The sequence below is a fragment of the Eulemur rufifrons genome, chromosome 28, assembly GCF_041146395.1.
Source record: "Eulemur rufifrons isolate Redbay chromosome 28, OSU_ERuf_1, whole genome shotgun sequence".
In the NCBI taxonomy this organism is placed as follows: Eukaryota; Metazoa; Chordata; class Mammalia; order Primates; family Lemuridae; genus Eulemur; species Eulemur rufifrons.
The window spans coordinates 1872547-1893686 of NC_091010.1; the positions used below are offsets into that span (position 1 = coordinate 1872547).

The 21140-nt window shown below is 38.2% G+C and overlaps 1 pseudogene; it reads left to right on the forward strand.

Moving 5' to 3' along the window:
* The first annotated feature begins 8998 nt into the window (after positions 1–8998).
* On the forward strand, positions 8999–16384 carry LOC138376554 (zinc finger protein 679-like; annotated as a pseudogene).
* The last annotated feature ends 4756 nt before the right edge of the window (positions 16385–21140 follow it).

Consider the following 21140-nt stretch of genomic DNA (forward strand, 5'->3'; position numbering starts at 1 on the left):
TGCTTGGGCAACAAGCTGGGGTCGTCTCTCCACTGTCGCATCTCCAGGAGCGCCAGGTGTCTCCGCAGCCTCTGTCACCTTGTGACCCGCAGGTACTGGGAGATTTGTAGGGAGGACACCGGGAAACCCTGGAAACTGGGAAATGGTGCGTGCGCAGCCGGGGTGTCCCGAGAGGGAGGAGGGGGCTGGTTTTAGCTGGCCGGAAGCGGCTGTGGCGGAACCGGGCCTCTGGGTCAGCGCTGGAGCGTTGAGGAGGAAGGTCGCCCGTGGCACACCTTGGCCCTCAGGGCCCTCTGGTTACCGGATGAGGCAGATCGGGCAGATGGGACCCTTGGCGTCCTGTCCTGCCCGGGCGTGTTTACCTCGTCCTCAGCCCGGAGGCCTCTCTTTGCAGCTCTGCACCCACAGCCCTGTGTCTCCCCAGGTTGCGCGGTGATGGGAGGGTCATAAGGGCAGGATCCTGACTTGATGTGCTGGGTTCATGCGTGGGAGGAACTGGTATCTGTGAGGTCCCCAGCCCCTCCTTTCTCCTATTAGAAATTAAACTGGGGAAGAGTAAAAACTTAAAAGAGTTTATTTGAGCAAACGGTAATTTGTGGATCTAGAAGCCCCCAACAATGGTCTGTGGTCTTGGGGCTACTGGACGGGCTTGTAGAATAGGCATTTATAAAGCGCATGAGGAAGTTGACCTAATTCAGTATTAGTTACAGCTATGTAGTCGCCTTATTTGTACTATCCAGGTGGCTATTTTTTGGTTATGTAAGCAGAGCTTTCTTGGCAGTTTGTAGTCGTTTGCCTAAGTTTTGTTTTCTTCTAAGTTGTAATTGACAGGAAATCCATTTGAGTTAGAGTTGAGTTTTCTTAAGTAGGAACAGAGGGTACTACAGTCAATTCAGTCTGATTGCTCCCTATTTAATTATTTTAACACTCCCCAGGGGTGCTGGTTTTCTTTGTCTTTTCCAAATGTATGACAAGCAGGGAGGGTCTCAAATCCAAGACACAAATCCAGTTTGCCCAGCCTAACTGTTGTAGGGACTGTTGGAAATCCCAAATTGCAAGTTCCTTCTCCCACATTCCTGAATGCCTAATACTGCTTTCCAGCTCATAACATTATTAACTGTTTGTTCGTTATTTATTTTTCAAACAGACATAGTATTTTAATTGTGTGTTGTTTTTTCACAGGGCTGGGGGTGGCTTTTTAAAAAATATTTGTTTTCTGTTTCTGAACATTTTACATGAGAGGAAAGCAGAGAATAATCACTTGATAGTCCCCTGTTAAAAAAATCTTCTGTACGCACACACATGCATCTTATTAGAGTATCTTTACATTGAGGTTACCGTTTAGAAACTTTACAGAGTGAAGTGTCTTCAGCTACCTTCTGTCTTTTCCTGGTCCTGGTTTCACAAGTGTCTGAGGATGACCCAAGATGCCCATAGCAGCCATGTCTCTTGGAATGTCTAGTGAACATTAGCCTTGGATCCTGTCTCAGAGGACAGCCTGACATGTGGGGGTGGAGCCTGTCTGGGAGGAAGCTGGCTGTCTTGGTGCTGAGAGGAGTCTCCTATTATACCCATCATCTGAAAAGCTAACTCCCTGGGACATTAAGTTTTTCTCTCCCCAACCTGAGCTTCCATTGATTGGAGACACATTGATGCTCAGCCAATAGGATGCTGGTATTGATGGGAAAGGTCAGAAGTGACATTGGTTCTCTGGATTTTTTGACACTTGTGAAGGGAGGATAAAGTATTCAAAGGGACAAGGAAAACCCACCCCAAAGAAACAGAGCAAAATCCTGCAAAACAATTTGCACTTTAGGCACACAGAGGCATAGAGTAGTGTCTCCTGGGATGGTGGTCATCGAGTCCTTCAGTGAGCAGGATGGGAGTGGGAGAACGTCCCAAGTGATAGGATGGCCTGACTTGACACTTGAGCTGTACATGTCTGTGTTGTAGTCAGCACCATCCCTCCCTGGATTTGTCACTTTAAAAAGATTTGCCCTTTGACAGTAAAAGGTATTTTATCAGTAAAACTTAAAAGATAATAAAGTATTTTCAATGAGGCATGAAAGGTGGCTTTCAGGAAAAAAAAAGAATCTAGTCTTATATTCCTTATATTCCATCTGTAGAAAATTCTTGTTTGCCTTTTTTCTTCTCCAGAGTGAGTGTTGTAATGTTCTGAGGTCTGTTTGATTTCAAACAGTATACCAGGACTTAACTTTGGGAATGCTACCAGGGAGAAGAAATAGGGAAAAATTAGATCCTAGATCAGAAAATATTTCACCCTGAAGTCAGCCTGTTTTTAGGAGAGGCAGAAAGGAGTTGTATGTTGGCTCAGGCTGTGTGTGGGTCAAAATTTAAGGGCCTGGAAGGACAGAAACTTTTTTTTTTTTTGAGACAGAGTCTCTCTCTGTTGCCCAGGCTAGAGTGCCCTGGGATCAAGCTCACAGCAACCTGAAACTCCTGGGGTCAAGCAATCCTTCTGCCTCAGCCTCCCAAGTAGCTGGGACTACAGGCATGCGCCACCATGCCAGGCTAATTTTTTTTCTATATATATTTTTAGCTGTCCAGATCATTTCTTTCTGTTTTTAGTAGAGATGGGGTCTCGCTCTTGCTCAGGCTGGTCTCGAACTCCTGACCTTGAGCAATCCTCCTGCCTTGGCCTCCCAGAGTGCTAGGATTACAGGTGAGAGCCACCACGCCAGGCCCTAGGAGAGAAGCTTAAGAAAGGAAAGTTTGGTAAACAAGTATATTGTTCTGACCACTGAAGATAAAATTGTTCAGCTAATTGTTTATGAGGCAAAATGGGAATTTGTAGAATCTGTGTCTGGCTTAGTGATAGGTGAAAACAAGTACATCATCTAAGTCTTAATCGGAAAACTCTTGGTCTACAGTTGGCCGCTCTTGTGGAAGATAAAGGATGTGGGATTTCTTGACTCACAGCTGTTTACCGGGATATCTACCCGTCTTTCCCTGCTACTTTCCCTTGCCCTGCACATCTTTTTTACTTGGATGTTCCTGAGCTATCTCCCTATAATAAACTGTTAACCATAAGTAAAATGTTTTGCACGGTTTTATGGGTAATTCTGTGAAATTGTTAGACTTTAGGAGGGGCTGTGGGAGCCCCTGATTTATAGGCAGTTGCTCAGAAGTACAGACAGGCCCCAGGGCTTGCCACTGGCATCTAGGGTGGGGCCAGTGCCATGGGACTGAGCCCCGAACTTGTGGGGTCTGAACTGACCCTGGGTGGTGTCAGAATTAAACTATTGGACACCCAGTTAGTGTTCGAGAACTGGTTGGTGTACAGCAAAATCCAAATATTGTGCTGTCAGGAAAAAAAAAAAAATAGAGGTCAGACCTTGAAATGACTCTGGGTGAGTGTTTGGTTGGTGGTGACAATTGTGACCCTGAGGAGGGAGGGCCTCCAGATTGAGGAGGGGACAGGATGGGTGGAGCTCCCAGAATTGAATTTCCCAGCTGTTCAGGTTTCTGTCACTCCCTACCTAGGAGTGAGACACCCTGGGCTACATCTCCACAGTGAGAGTGGTCCCCAAGCTTGGAAACCTGTTTAATCTACTGAGTTTGGGGTTCATTGGGAAGTGTGGGTGAATTAGGCTGCTCACTTTTAGCTGCTTCCCTTTTGTTTCTTTTATAAAATGTTGTTGCCATATAATTCCAATTTACCCAAGCATTTATAATAACAATTTTATTTCATGATATGAGGGTAAGGTTTTTGTTTTCTTACTTAAAAATCTGAGTGGATTGAGTAATTATGGTCTCAAGAAGTAAAAAGAATGCTTTTTTTTTTCTTGCCTGCTGCTCCATGGGTTTGAGCAAAGAGAATTCTTGAAATCAATTTATTTTATTCTGAATTTACAAAAGACCATAAGCCCACATGGACTCACTTCTAGGCAAATAACCACCTTGGGCAGCTCTGGTATTTCCCAGTGATCTCATCTGCCTTCTGAATCCTGAGGTGACTGCAGTACTGATTCCTGTTATTCTTTGTAGCTTGACCACATATTTATCATGAAGCATAGTTTTTCTCAGTTTGGCCTCTTTTGAGTTTTCAGTGACTTAATAGTATATTCACTGTTCCACTGGTATTATGCTGTGAAGGTTTTTATGTTTTCTTTGCCTCAGTGTGTTGCACACAAAGTACTCTCTGCAGCTGTGGGGCACCCAGTTTACTCACCCCTTCCACTGCTAACGGGAGATGCATAGTTTCAAGTTTGTATCTTGGTGCTGTTGACAATGTTTTTCTTGCTTTTGTCCCAAAGTGCTAACCCTTTATAAGTTGACTGGCCTAATGGAAGAAACCAAGCTACAAAATATAACTTTATTTTATTTTTTATTTTATTTCATTTTATCTTTGAGACAGAGTCTCACTCTGTTGCCCGGGCTAGAGTGAGTGCCGTGGCATCAGCCTAGCTCACAACAACCTCCAACTCCTGGGCTTAAGCAATTCTTCTGCCTCAGCCTCCTGAGTAGCTGGGACTACAGGCATGTGCCACCATGCCTGGCTAATTTTTTCTATATATATTTTTAGTTGTCTGATAATTTCTTTCTATTTTTTTAGTAGAGATGGAGTCTCGCTCTTGCTCAGGCTGGTCTCAAACTCCTGACTTCTAGTGATCCTCTGGCCTTGGCTTCCCAGAGTGCTAGGATTACAGGTGTGAGCCACCACACCTGGCCGAAATTTTCTTTTTTGTTTCCTCCGTTTGAGCAAAATATTTCTTTTTACAAGCATTGATAATCAAAGTCTGACTTTTAAGGTGTTCCTTGTTGATGGGAAGGGTCATTCCTGTATAGTCCTGTCTGATGTTGGGATGGGGGAAGAAGGGGACATTTCAGTGAGGAATTTTAAGGGCACCCAAAAGCCAAATTGTGATGGCGTCACAGAGTGGCAAAAATGAGAATTCAGCTTCATCATCGATTTACATAGCCATTGTCACTTGTTTTAATTTTTCCAGTCTTTGGAATACCATGATTTTAATTTTCTTGGAAGAAGTAAAACATTAATAATTTGAATCAAAAATATAATGCATATACGGATAAGAAAAGAATGTGTATGCCAGAACAATAACAAAATACCAATTCCCTTAGGAAGCCTACTAAACACATGAAGAAAATTAAGTCCAGGTTCTCCTTTAGAGATTTATTGTAGCCAAGTGTCTTTTTTCTAATTTATCATAAATGAGTTTCTACTTGATGGGAAATACTTATATATACACAACAAGAGGTGTTTGCCACCATACTTACACCTCCTTGCTTAGCTAATATCTAATCTAAAACAACATGATTGCCTAGTATAACTTCAGCCACTGAATCAATAGTTATTTTGTTGAGCTGTTATGGAGGCAGCAATTTTATCAGCAATTTTTTAAGGTTATAGAAGGATTTCTAATCCTGTGTTCTGGGAAGTGACACCCACCAGGGCAAAGGTATGCTTTCAATGAAATGCATGGAGCTCTCTGTGTCATGGCCAGGCAGATAAATGAGCATTTTTTTTCTCAATAGGATCTCCATCTAAAATAGATTGGTGGTCATGTTAGAGGGAACAAGTACAGTGTTGGCTTTTCTCAGAGCTGTCTGTAGGTAGAAGAGTGACCAAATATACTAAGAGACATTGCCTTAAAATTTAGTAACAGTGGGATTAGTCAACAATACCTGATATGATTCCTTTCAATGGTGTTGGAGGGAATGTCTTATTTGATGGTGTTTCCAGTAAGCAAAGTTTTCAGGTTGGAGTCCGTGATCTTTGATGTTTTCATCCCCTTGTAGCTCACTGTTAGAAGAAGCTTTAATTAATTTAAATTTTTTTGTGAGCAACTTTTTTAAGACCTTCGTGATAATGAAGAATATTCCCTTCAAAGAGAGGTGGTTGTAGGCTACTTCATCTAGGTACATGGGCCTTTGTGTTATTATTTTAAAGGAAGACAGCTAATGTTTTTCAAACAGAGTAAAACATATGTTAAATAATAGCAAGAGAAGAATCTCAGGCCAGGGAAGGTTAAAGATTTCTGTAAACTTTGCCAGTTGACTTTTTTTTACCCCATTTGTGTATTTTACCAGTCTAAAAGACTGAGGGTGGTACACACAATAGAAATGGTAAAAAAAATTGGACGTATTTTATAAACAGATTATTTTACCAATGAAGGAGTTTCTCAATCTCTGTGAAGATGAGAAGGAAGCCTCCAAGAAGAAATAGGACAAGATTTAAAATGGTCATGGTAAAGAAGCTATTGATGAAGAAATTTGGTCATGTTTTTCCCCCATAGTGTACTCAAAAGAACGAAAGTCTTTTATTATCTTTAATTAATACTTCATGAAAATCTTGTTTAAAAGGGAACATCAAGTTTTATAGTTGTATTATGGTATTATTATCAAAACTAATTTTAATAAAACCTTTTAAATAGATCTAGTTAATCTGAATCAGCTCTAACTACATAAGATTTCTATGAACCTTTTTAACCTTTTACAATTTTTCCCATTCTTTTTCTTCAATTTCTGTATCCAGTTTTTGTCATTTTCCTTTCTTTAATTGTTTTAATTTAACATGACCTTTATATAACCTCTAAATTAGGCAAAATTTCTTAAGAAGAAAACACATTCTCATGTTTCTTTTTTATAACCTTTTTCACCAAAAAGCACATCTTATTTTCTTGATGTAGAATTGTTTTTTTTTTCTTATCTCTAGCTTTGGTTACCATATGTTAGTCAGAATTTTAACTTTTAATAACCTTGATTCATAGCCAAGACCTAAGAAATAAGCAATTTTTTGAGACAGTAGCTCAGTCTGTCCCCTGGGCTAGATAGAGTTCAGCGACACTATCCTCGCTTGCTGTAACCTCAAACTCTTGGGCTTGGGTGATCCTCTTCCCTTAGCCTCCTGAATAGGACTACAGGCATGTGCAACCCAGCCCACATAATTTTGTTTTATTATTTTTTGTAGATACATGGTCTTACTGTGTTGCCCAGCCTGGTCTCAAAGTCCTGGGCTCAAATGACCCTCTGACCTTGGCCTCCTAAAGTTTTAGGATGGGAGGCATGAGCCACTGCATCTGATTGGAATAAGCAATTTTAACTGTTAATAACATCCTACCACTTTATGAATACACATTTTATAATTTTTAAATACATAGGCTTTCTGGCCTCTCTGCCTATTTATGGAGTGCAGTACCTTCCAGAGTACAATTAGACCAAATTCCTACAAATATACTTTCATGGTGTAACAATCATCAGTTCTAGCTGTGTCTTTCAGTGCTCCTGACCTGAAATTGACACAGTGATTCAGAGACCAAGGGGCTCTGATGCCTACCCACGTGTTTGCAGACACACCAATTCAGCCTGAGATCCTCAGGGTCTGCTGCATCCTCCTGCCCATATGCCAGGGAATGTGGAACGGGTGTTCCTGCTTCCGCACCTCTCTAGGTCCCTGAATCTGCAGTTTCAAATTCTAAATCCAAGGCCTGGGGTTCTTCAGGATGCTCTAGAGCAGGCCACAAAGAGTTCAGTTTCCCTCCCCCCACTGTAAAACCAAAGAAAGAAATCAAGTGTAATTTCTCCTTGAATATATACATAAGATCTGGCCTTCATCTGGGATTCACAAGGCAGAGCCAGACTTCACACTGAGGATGTACAAAAATGTCCTCAGGGGAGACATTTTCTGAAGCAGAAGAGACCAACATTGACTTTGTAAACATGGAAAGTCTCTCGAGGTGGAGCCTGTGGAATTTTCCATATCTTGTCCAGTTACCTGTTTTAGTTCTGTAGGTAGCTCCTAGTATAACCTATAACCATTATCACAGAATCAAATCCAACACTTCCAGGGACACTAGGTCCTACCTTGATACAACATAAAAAAGGAGAAGATTGATTAACATACAAAGGTCAGAACCACAAAATATCCAGATCCTTGATGACAACTTCCCTTGCCTAGACACTGTTACTAGGGTAGGGTGTTCTCCTCCTTCCTCTTACCTCAGAGTTAGCCCATCAGGACAGGTGATATCACACCTGGATCCATGTTTGCTCCACCATGGCAGGTTCAGTCTCTGGCCCTCTTCACAGAGTCCACGTGAGTGTCTTTTGCCTGGATCACCACAGGGACTTCAGCCCAGGCTTACCAGGGACCCTGTCACAAGCACCTGGGAGTCTTTGAGACTTTGGAGATGTCCTTTACAGACGGGGTCAGGCTCACAACAGGGTCTAACCCTCTTAACATTTCAGAGGGAGAGGAATGTGTCACCCAGGGTTTGTTTCTCCCCTCACAGAAGAAATCTTGGTTGGTCCTTAGAAGGGAGTTGCTACAATTTCCTGGTAATTGAGTGAAGAACAAGGAAGAAATTTAGATTCAAGCTGATAAATAAACCAACTGTTTCGAGAATTTCAAATGACCATTAAAAAAAAAAAAAAACAGTGGTAAAGCAGTCACAGTAGCTACTGTCTAGGAACTTTCAGTAAAGAGCAAATGGATAAATGGTTGAAATCAGTATCATGTGTGGTCAGTACAAAGAAGGGGAGAGATATACAGGGGACTTCAACTTCACAGAGACCACTTCCCTGTTGTGAGTTCTGATGTCCCTATGCATGGAAAGAATTGTTGTTGGCATTTCTATTGGTTTTACTTTGTTCAGAATAAATATTTAGTGTCTAGTATAATTTTCCTAGAAAACCCAGTTGCAGTATTTTAAATGGCTTGTTTTGTTTTGTTGTAAAATAGATAAGAAACTACTTTGAAATGATTAAAAGCATATAAATTCTGGAAGTCGAATTTCTCTTGGACAAGCTTAGACAGAAAAATAAAGCAGCTGCACAGAGATCAGGGCAGCTGCTCCTGCCATCTCTCCAGCGCTGGTGCTCATAATTTTCCACAATGCAAAAGCAGGTAAATGCTTGCAAAATACTGTGTATTTTGCTGATTTATTTTTTATTAAAACCTGTGCTTCTAGAGACATTTCACCCAGCAGCCTGGTTTCCATTCTTTCAGATCCAGTAGATGCTCTACAAGATACAGGTAAGTAAATATAAATGCAACAATGAAAAGTCTGTTTTTATTACTCCTCCACCCTTCCTTTCCATATCGCTCCCATCCATGTGTATCTTTTATTCTGTACAATTCTTATTTCATCAGGGACAAAGAAATGGAAGAAAAATTGAAAAGTTGGACCCAACATCTAGATCCTGCTGAGAATTATGGGACACTTAGTGCCTGACTCCCAGAATTAGCACAGACAATGTGAGGTTCCCAGCACAGTGCACTGTAGCGTACTTGTGAGCACATAGTATGTGCTCAATAAATGTTGCATTAGTGCATGTGTGCATACTGTTTTCCAAATGCAGACTTCCTCAGATATAATTGCCTTCCCCAGCCTCTATAAGCTTTAAAGGGCCAGCAGAAAATGTTGTTTCAGGATGACGATTGGTGGTGTTCACTTGGACCAGAACTATTTATGTTGTAATAGAAGTATTGGGTGTAAGGGACTCTGTGCTGTGCCTGGGGTCTCTAGCTGAGTACTACTGATGACAGGTCAAGGGAAGCAACATCAGCATTAACAAGAGACTTGTTAATGAAGCCAATCCAGGGACCCCTTCCACACCTGCAGGATCACAGTCCTTAGACTGGGGCCTGGAACCCCAAACAATTTATATGCACATCGAAGCTTGTGAGGCAATGCTTAGCAAAGTGGCTCTCCACCAAGGCCTGCATTTAGGATCACATGGCCAGTTTGAAGAAACATCATCACCTGTGCACCCCCACAGAGTCTGTCTATTGGTATGGGTGGTACCATCCATGTGGTTTTAATTAAGTACCTCACATGTTTCTAAGCTGAGGTTCAGGGTCAAGCATGTGGGCTCCCAGATCTGTTTATGAGAACTGAGTTCAGCCTTTTTATCCAAAGGGCGGTCACAGGGTCTGCTTTGCTTGGGTTTTGTGAAGGTGAGTCAGTGTGGCCCATATTGCCATTGCTGCAGCAGAAATTGTTGGTGTCTGAGGCAGGAGAGGGCACCTGAGGGCAAGAAAGAAGAAACTCACATTTTGATCTTTATGTAGGAGCTCAATATTACTGAATCTCTCCTGTGACAAAGGACAGATGAGTGTCACCTTTTCTGCACTTTAAGTTTCTTCTGCCTGTGGGTGTGGTGGTAGCAGGTGAAGGGATAGTGCTGATGTCTTTAAAGGCATATTCTGAAGATGCAGCTGTGATTTGTTTAGATAATCTCATGTGAGAAGAATCCTAGAGGAGGAGGATGAAGAGGAAGAAATGGCTAGTTCTCAGGTAAATGTCTTCCAGGGCTGTGTCCATTTTTACTCCTAGAATGTCATGTATTTGGGACTTGAAGATCATTGCTTCTCTACTTCTGATGTTTCTGCCTAACAAGATTGTCTCAGCTTCTTTTTTTCTTTCTTACCATATTGAAGAGGCTCTTTAAAATAATTCTCCTCTGTATGCCAGAACCTTCCCTCCATTCGCTGCACCCAGGCTTTTTATAGACTGTGAGCAATGCTCACCATGAATTTATGACCTGCAGTAGTGAAAATGTTCCCTTTTTGACACATCAACATGGGAAAATGTGAATACCCAAGATTCTTGTTGGGAATGGGGTTAGGTCCTTGGATATCAGTGAAGAAAAAGAGTATGGTTGAGGTCACATCAGAATGCACCAGTATCTCTATGTCAAACAGTATTAAAAACACATTTAAAAAGGATGGCATTAATTGCCAAAGATAGAAAATTCTAAAAAAGATTAATCAGAAGAGTTGTATACTCTAAGACACAACCTATGCTGAGTTGTATAACTATTTCATTGTAAATTGCAATGTAGCAGTAATGGAAATAAAGTGCACAATAAATGTAATGCACTTGAATCATCACAAAATCACCCCTCCTAACTGTCCATGGAAAAATTGTCTTCCATGAAAAGGTCCCCGGTGCCAAAAAGCTTGGGGACTGCTGCTCTAGGCTGCTAAAGAAACACTAAATACACTATTAGAGATTACAGATCATTGGAAATATATGTGGTTTAAACTTTGCATAAGACTGATGTTTTCCCATGCTTAGATTCAGATTATGATCTGCCTTTTTAAAAAAAAAAAATTGGCCAATAAACTCACAGCAGTGGTGTGTCACGTGTGCATCAGCAACTCACATGTATGTCACGTGTGCATCAGCAACTCACATCAATGTTTTCTCTGGCATTTGATGTCAATTTCATTCACTTGGATAAGGTGCTTTCTGACAGATTCCTCCACTATCAAGTAATTATTTTTACTTTTATTATTAAATTCTTGGGGAGTTTTACTGATGTATAAAAAGTATTACATTTAATCTGGAAGGTCCCCCTTCTTCTTAGTTTCTTTAGCTTGCTTTGGAAAATGAAGGCTCTCCTCTTTGTTTACTGGCCAGATGAACTAGGATAAAATCTGGATTCTACCACTTACTGTGTGTTTGACAAAATATTCTTCTTGGGCTGGAGGAGTTGGCATTACTTGTGGGTTTGTTAGAAATGCAAAAACCTGGGTCCCACTCCAGACCTTCTGATCAGAACCTGTGTTTTAACAAGATCTCCAATTCACTATAGTACACATTAAAATTTTAGAAATACCCTTCTAACTCATAATGAATTTTCCATATGAGAAACATATACAACTTATTGTGTAATGTATATACATCACTTAAAAATATATATGCCTATGTTGATGCCCTTAATTTTTTTTTTTTTTTTTTTTTTTTTTTTGAGACAGAGCCTCTCCATTGCCCTGAGTGCCATGGCCTCAGCCTAGCTCACAGCAACCTGAAATTCCTGGGCTCAAGTGATCCTCCTCCTCAGCTTCCTGAATAGCTGGGACTACAGGTGCATGTCGCCACACCCAGCTATTTTTGTATTTTTAGTGGAGATGGGGTCTTGCTCTTGCTCAGGCTGGCCTCTGAACTCCTGACCTCAAGCAATCTCCCCACCTCAGCCTCCCAGAGTGCTAAGATTACAGGCATGAGCCACCATGCCTGGCCGATGCCCTAAATTTTATACTTTATTATACAGAAAAATACAGTATCTACAGTTGTTTTGTAGATTTTGTGCTATCCTCTGTCCTCAGAGTTAGAGAATACATTAGTGCATATTACTATGTTAATTATTGCATAATTCTAGTCATTCTCGTAAGTCAGAGCTAGTTCTCTTCATTCTGTAATTTCACTGTTAGTCAAATTGAGAATGCTTCCCATGGCTATGTTGTAAATACGTATTTTTTTCCAGGGACTGGTAACTTTCAGAGATGTGGCCATAGAATTCTCTGTAAAAGAGCAGGCATGCCTGAGTCCTGCTGAACGAATTTGTATAGGCATGTGATGATCGAGAATTACAGAAACCTGGTCTTCTTGGGTGAGGATAACTTTCCTTTCAGATTTGTAATACACCCTGAGGGTTTCATTTCCTTTCTTTGTGAAATGTTTTTTGGAAGTTTCTTCTTTACATGAATAAGTTTTAGATCCCTGCTTTCAAGGAAAACTTGAAGGCTTGTTGGTGTAGAAAATAAAATTTTCAAGATGTTTCATCTTGACATAAACCTTTCCCTATATCAAACCAATATGAATACTTCACTCTAGATTGGTGACAATTACAGAAATTCAGTGATATAAAACATTATTGTCCAAACTTTAAAATCCAATTTTTACCACCAATTTTTGATTGAGTAGTCAAACTGGATGGATATTGGATGTAAGGAACCACAAAATTAAAATATTTTCTAAATATTGATGTTAGATGTTTTTTTCTCCCAGGAAAGAGTATTCTTGGAAATTTCTAGAAACTGCTACAATATTCACTCCTCTCTACTGAGCATAGTACTAGGCTGTTAATTGGAGAATCCTAGCAAGAGTCATGTTATTTTTTCTAATAAAATAGGTCTTGCTGCCTCTAAGCCAGACCTGATCATCTGTCTGGAGCAAAGGAAAGAGCCCTGGAATGTGGAGAGACATGAGACAGTAGCCAAACACCCAGGTAGATGTAATATAGATGAGAGATCCCAAGGCCTAGGAGAAAGCCAAACCTCAAAATGTGGTTTGCGAAGATTTACTCCAATGGAAATGGTTTCTGAGAAGCCTGGATTTCTTTTGCTTGCTGTCACATAAGGACATCCTCTGTCCCCTTCTCTAAAATTCTCTAAGGACCCTACTTTTTTCCAGTGATCTTCCTTTGAGCCTAAGTCTTCTTCATGGCTTATAAAGAACTGCATGATCTGAGTTATCTTCTATTGTTTTGGGGAATAAGGGAGTATCTATGTTCTTTTTTTTCTTTCTTTCTTTTTTTTTTTTTTTTGACACAGTCTCGCTTTGTTGCCTGGGCTAGAGTGAGTGCTGTGGCATCAGCCTAGCTCACAGCAACCTCAAACTCCTGGGCTTAAGCAATCCTTCTGCCTCAGCCTCCCGGGTAGCTGGGACTACAGGCATGTGTCACCATGTCTGGCTAATTTTTTCTATATATATTTTAGTTGGCCAGATAATTTCTTTCTATTTCTAGTACAGACGGGCTCTCGCTGTTGGTCAGGCTGGTCTCGAACTCCTGACCTTGAGCAATCTACTCGCCTCGGCCTCCCAGAGTGCTAGAATTACAGGCATGAGCCACCGTGCCTGGCTAGGAGTATCTGTGTATTTTAGAGAGGAACTCTACCCGTTTGTTTATGCTCCTTTTCACATCGTGTCTGAAATATGTGTGAGTAGTGCTGTTACTGGGATTTGCTTCAGAAATCCCAGCAACATCAGAGACAGATGTACATTTTCTGCTTTATGATTTCTTATCATATGAAGGTTTCATTATTTTGCAGAAATTTATGCTCAGAAATTTTATCAGAGCACTAAGAAGCTCCCTAAATATAAAAAATCTAATGTTATTTTACTTCAGAGTTTTATTCTTTTGTGTGAACTCAGATTAATTTATACCATATTTTTATATTCCTCAACTGTAATATAGTTTAATGTATCTACTCACTTCTTAGATTTCTCGAATATAATGTGTCATTAGGGATCTTAGAACACTGTTGAGCATATGTTAAACTCTCACTTATAACCTTACATTTTCAATAACTATTATTTTATGTTTCCCTGGTATGAAGTTTACCTTGACTGTGGCATTCATATATATACACACGTGTTTATATGTATGTTTGTGTGTGTAGCATGTAGATTTGCATAACTATATATTTCTTGTGTACTATTATATATTGATTTGACACATCAAATCATACAATTTAACTTCTGTGCATAAAAAATTCAATACTTTCTTGCCCTCCACACATTTTTATACAATATGTTACCTTTCACATTTTATATTGTATATCTAAGTTAACAAATTATTGTGGTTATATTCATTTTTAATACTCCTGTTTTGTAGCTTTTATACTAGAGTTGAAAGTGATTTCTATACTACCATTATAGTTTTAGAGTATTGTGAATTTAAATATTTACTATATTCAGTGAGATTTATACTTTTATGTTTTCATATTGTTAATTAGCATTCCATTATTTTAACTTGAAGAATTTTCTTAAATCATTTCTTGTAAGACATGTCTAGTGGTGATGATGAATTCCCTCAACTTTTCTTTTTTCTTTCTTTTTTTTTTTTTTTTTGAGACAGAGTCTCACTCTGTTGCCTGGACTAGAGTGCCATGGCATCTGCCTAGCTCACAGCAACCTCAAACTCCTGGGCTCAAGTGATCCTACTGCCTCAGCCTCCCGAGTAGCTGGGACTACAGGCATGCACCACCATGCCTGGATAATTTTATATACACACACACACACACACATTTTTTTTTGTTGCAGCTTATTATTGGGGTACAAAAATTCAGGTTATGTATATTGCCCATGCCCCCCCCCCATCCCCGCGAGTCAAAGCTTCAAGCGTGTCCGTTCCCCAGACAGTGCACATTGCACTCATTATGTAGGTATACACCCATCTCCTCCCCCCACCCCCCACCTGTGTCCGACACCCAATTGGTGTTATTCCCAAATGTGCACTTAGGTGATGATCAGGGAAACCAATTTGCTGGTGAGTACATGTGGTGCTTATTTTTCCATTCTTGGGATACTTCACTTAATAGAATGGGTTCCAACTCTATCTAGGAGAACAAAAGAGATTCTATATCACAGTTATTTCTTATAGCTGAGTAATACTCCATGGTATACATATACCACATTTTACTAATCCACTCATGTATTTAGAGGCATTTGGGTTGTTTCCACATCTTTGCAATTGTGAATTGTGCTGCTTATATATATATTTTTTGGCTATCCAAATCATTTCTTTCTATTTTTAGTAGAGACAGGGTCTCGCTCTTGCTCAGGCTGGTCTCAAACTCCTGACCTCGAGCGATCCTCCTGCCTAGGCCTCCCAGAGTGCTAGGATTATAGGTATAAGCCACCGCGCCTGGCCGATTCCCTCAACTTTTGTTACTGTTCTTGTTTGAGAACATCTTGATCTTTCCTAAAGGACAGTTGTCAAATATAGTCTTCTTAGGTGCCAATGTTTTTGTTCTTTTTTATTATTCTTTTAGCGTGTTGAATATATTACCCAATTCCTACCTGGCCTGCAAAGTTTGTGCTGGGAAATATGCTCATAACCTTATAGATGTTCCCTTGTATGTGAATATCTCATGTTTTGCTGCATTTAAGATTCTCACTTTGTTTTGAATTTTGATATTTTAATTATAATGTGTCCTGGGGCAATCTTCATTAGGGTTTTTTGCTTTAGTTCTTTTGAGATTCATGAAACTATATTTCCATATCCTTTTCTAGATCTGGAGAGTATTAAGATATTTTATCTTTAAATCTTTTTTTCTGTCTCTTTTCCTTCTGAAAAACCATAAAATGCATTTTTCTATGCTTTCATTTTGACCCCATGTGTCCTCAGATGTAAAGTGATATTTTTGCAGAAAGCATAGAATTGGATTTTATTGTTTGAATTTATTGAGCAAAGTTACGTATTTTGATTCATTTTATTTATTTATATGTAAAATGATTAGAGAAAGAGAATTATTTACTATTGCATATTTTGTAGATCTTATAGCAACATTGTTTCTGTTTTTTTGTCTTAGTCTTTATCTTTTATTTATTTTTGTAGTGATATGTTTTAATTTCTTTCTCATTAACTTTTGTGTATCTATTTACTATGGGTATATTCATTATGGTTACCATAGATATTACATAAAATATCTTAAAGTTATAATAATCTATTCTAAGGTGATAACTTTAATTGCATTCAAAACCCTTCCCTCTTTCCATCTGAACATTGCATTTCATGGATATCTCACATTGCATATATACATATTTTTTTTTTTTTAAATGTAATCTCCCTCTGTTACCCTGGGTAGAGTGCAGTGGCAGCATCATAGATCACTGCAACCTTAAACTCCTGGGCCCAAGAGATCCTCTTAACTCAATATCCTAGTTGCTGGGAACACAGGTGTGCACTGTGATGCCCAACTAACTTTTCTATTTTTAGTAGAGATAGGTCTTGCTTTTGCTCAGGCTGGTCTTGAACTCTTGAGCTCAAGCCACGCTCCTGACTAGGCCTCCCAGGGAGTACTCGGATTATAGGTGTGAGCCACCACATCCAGCCTATATCTTTTTGTATTGTGTATCCATTAGGACAAGTGTATGATTATTTGTAAGTGTTTGTCTTTTGAAGTCTTTAGAAGAACTAAAAGCATTCCATTCTCCATGATTATAATAATACAGAATACTATATTTGTGTGTATAATTGCCTTTACCCGAGAACTTTACATTTTCACGTGACTTTTTTGTTGCTATGTGCTATCTGCCATCATTTTTTAATGTGAAAAATGGACTTTCTGGCATTTCTTGCAGGGAAGGTCTGGTGGATATAAATTCATTAAACTTTTATTAATTTGAAAATTATTTCTTGCAGGAACAACTTGTTGCAAAAATTCTAATTTATTTTTTCATTTTAAAATTTATTTTATTTAATTTTTACTTTATTATTGTTTTCCTTTTTTATTTCATTATCTTTTTTTCAAGGAACATACTTGTTCATTATTTGAAATAACAGTCATTTCAGAAATAGTTTTCTTGTTTTATAGTTGTCATTTTTTTTTTTTAGAACATTGAATATATCATCCTACACCTTTTGGGCCTGCAAGATATTTTGCTGCAACATCTGTTGATTATCTTATAGAAGAACACTTGTACATGCTAAGTCACTTTTTGCTTGCTGATTTCAAGGTCTCTTTGCAACTTTTAAATTTCTGATTATAATGTATCTCTTGGTGGTTGTCTTTGTGTTAGTCCTGTTAGGGTTGTCTGAGTTTCTTGAAATTTTATGCTATTTTCTCCTTCAGATTTAGAAAATTGTATGCACTATATCTTCAAATAATCTCCCTGCCTTTTTTTCCTTGCTTTTTTCATTCTAGTTCTCCCATTATCATTATAGTGGCCTACATGATGGAATCCCAAAAGTCCCTTGGGCTCTCTTAACCTTTTCTCATCTTTTTGCCTTTTCTCTATAATTTTAGATGACCTATTATCATGGGTCATAGCATTATCATTATCATTTTTGCTGCTTTTTTCTTGTGCTAGATCAAATCAGCTATGAACCCACTGTAAGAAATCTTTATTATTTTATTGTTCAGTCCCATACTTTGTGTTTTTAGATTTTTTTATTTTTGTCAGTAATCTAATTTGCTTTATACATTGTTTTCTTAATTTTGTTAAGTTGTCTGTGTTCTCATTTAGGTGATTAAGCATCTTTAGATAGCTATTTTAAATTCTTTTCAAATTAATTAATAGATCTTCACTTCTTAGAGTCACTTGAATATTTTTGACTTTTTATTTCTTTGATGTCTTCTGATTATTGTTGAGATTCTGGTCATTTACAAAACAGCTATCTATCCCATCCTTATGGAGTGGTTTGTACAGGGAAAAAATCGACATCATTCAGCAACACTAGACATTCTGGGAGTTTCCCCTACCTGTTGGCCATATGTGTCTCCTCTGCTATACTGTGTATATTTTTCTGTTAAAAAGATTCCCTATTTTTTTTTATAAAAGCATTTAATTTCTTGTTTCCTTTGGCAAATATAATTGGTGCTGCATTCTCCCTGTTGCTGTAAAAAGCATTCATATCTGTTTTCACTGGACCCAAACTGTCATTTAAACTACAACACCATTCTCTTTAACAGTCCATATTAAAGGAAACAATACTTAGATACCCCCAGAGAAACTCGGAACTACAACTTTTATTTATAGTTCACAACTTACTCAACATCAGAGTTCATACTGGAGAGAAAACCTACAGATATAAAGAACGTGGCAAAGCCTTTAAGTGTAATTTACATCTTACTCAACATCAGAAAATTCATACCAGAGAGAAAGCCTACGAATGTCAAGAATGTTTGAAAACCTTTAAGTATAGTTCATATCTTACTCAGCACCATAGAATTCATTCTGGAGAAAAACATTACAAGTGTGAAGCATGCAGTAAGTCTTTTACTCATCCATCAAGTCTTATTTTGCATCAGAAAATTCACAATGGAGAGAAGCCACACAAATGTAAGGAACGTGGCAAAATCTTTATATATAGTTCACGTCTTGCTGAGCACCGGAGAATACATGCTGGAGGAAAATGTTACAAGTGTAAAGCATGCAGTAAATCTTTTCTTCATTTATCAAGTCTCCTTGTGCATGATACAATTCATACTGGAGAGAAGCGCTACAAATGTAAAGAATGTAGTAAGTCTTTTACTCATTTATTAAGTCTTATTAAACATCAGAGAATTCATACTGGAGAGAAACTCTTCAAATGTAAACAATGTGGCATAGCATATATCTGCAGTTCAAATCTCTTTCAACACCAGAGAAGCCACATTAGAGAAAAGCATAACAAATGTAAAGAATGTAGTAAGTCTTTTACTCATTTGTCAAGTCTTATTAACCATCGGAGAATTCATACTGGAGAGAAACCCTACAAATGTAAAGACTGTAACAAAACTTTTAACTATAGTTCAAGTTATATGCGACATCAGAGAATTCATACTGGAGAGAAACCTTTCAAATGTAAAGAATGTGGCATAGCATATGCCTACAGTTCAAATTTCTCTTGATACCAGAGAAGGCATACTAGAGAAAAGCATAACAAATGTAAAGAATGTAGTAAGTCTTTTACTCATTTATCAAGTCTTATTAAACACCAGAGAATTCATACTGGAGAGAAACTCCACAAATGTAAAGAATGTGGCAAAACCTTTAGCTCTAGTTCAAATCTTACTCAACATCAGAGAATTAATACTGGATAGAAACCCTACAAATGTAAAAATTGTGAGAAAGCTTTTAACCAGAGTACACATCTTATTTGACATCAGAGAATTTATAGAAGACAAACTCTATACATGTAATAAATGAGGAAAAACATTTTATCCAAAATATACAACTTAGAATTCATCAGGGAAATCAGAGGGAAATAAACCTTATGGTTGCAATAAATGTTGGGAAGTATTTACTCAAAACTGAAGTCTAAGTGCAGCAGGAAATTCACACAAGAAAGGACTTAAAGCCCAAACAATTTTGATCATTAACTAAACCAGTGTATTTATTATAGAGAATATTCAAAGTCAAATAAGTCAGGCAATTTATTTCCATACTTAAAAGGAGGAGGAACATTTATGTTTGGGCAGGTATAATTATAGTCAATGTATATTTTATTTGTATAGACAGTATTTGAGGTGTTTCAAAAACAAATATTCATGTATTTTAATTATTAAATAAATTGATGCTATGTCTTAATCTCTACTTTTTATATGAAAATATGTGGTCTACTCTTCATCAGAAGTATTAGACACCATTTTATATTAGGTACACATCATTAATATCAATATTGCCATGGATGTGTAATAGAAAATATTCAATGAATATAGAAAGAAAGATGTTCTTTGTGTTTGAATTATAAAATGGTGATGCATGTAAGCATGTGGTACATGTTCAGGCCACTGTTCTGTATTAAAGCAAAATAGGAACATTGTAAATTTTCAAAATAATTTATTAATTACCCCTTCAATAGGATAAACTGGCCAGTTTGTTAAAATACTGAAATATCTTTGTAGCAGAATGAAGAAGTCTTGAGTGTCATTTGCTGTAATGGAATACATAGAAGACTCAAATATTATTTGATGGGATGGAAATACATTTTCGTGTATATCAAAGTGAAGATAACTATTGTATGAAAGGTTTTAAATGTATTTCCAATCAACATTCACTAAATGACAATCATCCCTCTTTTAAAATGAAAAAAGCAGAACTTTGAAGTCACTGTGTGGGAAAACACTAATGCTTCTTGAGTGTTCTTAACTGTATTTTGGCCAGGGTACATACAGTGGATTTTAAAATGCGTTATTTAGAGTATGAGTAAATATGATTCATTTTAATTAATAAACCTAAAATTTTCAAATATTTTAACACTAATGTGCCAGGAAAGAAATGTTATCCTCCCACTAATGTTAAGAGAAACCCATTAGCCAAGATTGTGGCTAAGATCTGAAAACAGTATTTTATTGGGGCCGGGCATGGTGGCTCATTCCTGTAATCCTAACACTCTGGGGAGCCAAGGTCGGTGGATCCCTGAGGTCAGGAATTCGAGACCAGCCTGAAGAAGAGCAAGACCCCATCTCTATTAAAAATAGAAAAAATTAGCTGGGCATGGTGGTGCACATGTATAGTCCCAGGTACTTTGGAGACTGAGGCAGGAGAATCACTGGAGCCTAGGAGTTTGAGGTTGCCATGAGCTAGGCTGACACCACAGCACTGTAGCCTGGGCAACAGAGCTATACTCTGTCTCAAAAAACAATATTTTATTGCATAACATATTGGAATCATTTCTCTAGTAATTCTTTTTGGTCTGAGGGCTTAAAATTCCAATAATTTCGAGACTATCATTCGCATAGTTACTATTTTTTAATTCCTGCCTTTTTTAGTTAAATTAAAGTAGTTACACTGGATGATTATGATGGTTATAATGATTACATGGGAGTATAACTAGAAGGCATACTTTGCTGAGCCTAAATCACTTTTTATAATATTTTACTCATCTGCTAGAGCTGCTTGGGAAAAAAAAAAATTATCCAATATTTTTTTTACGCA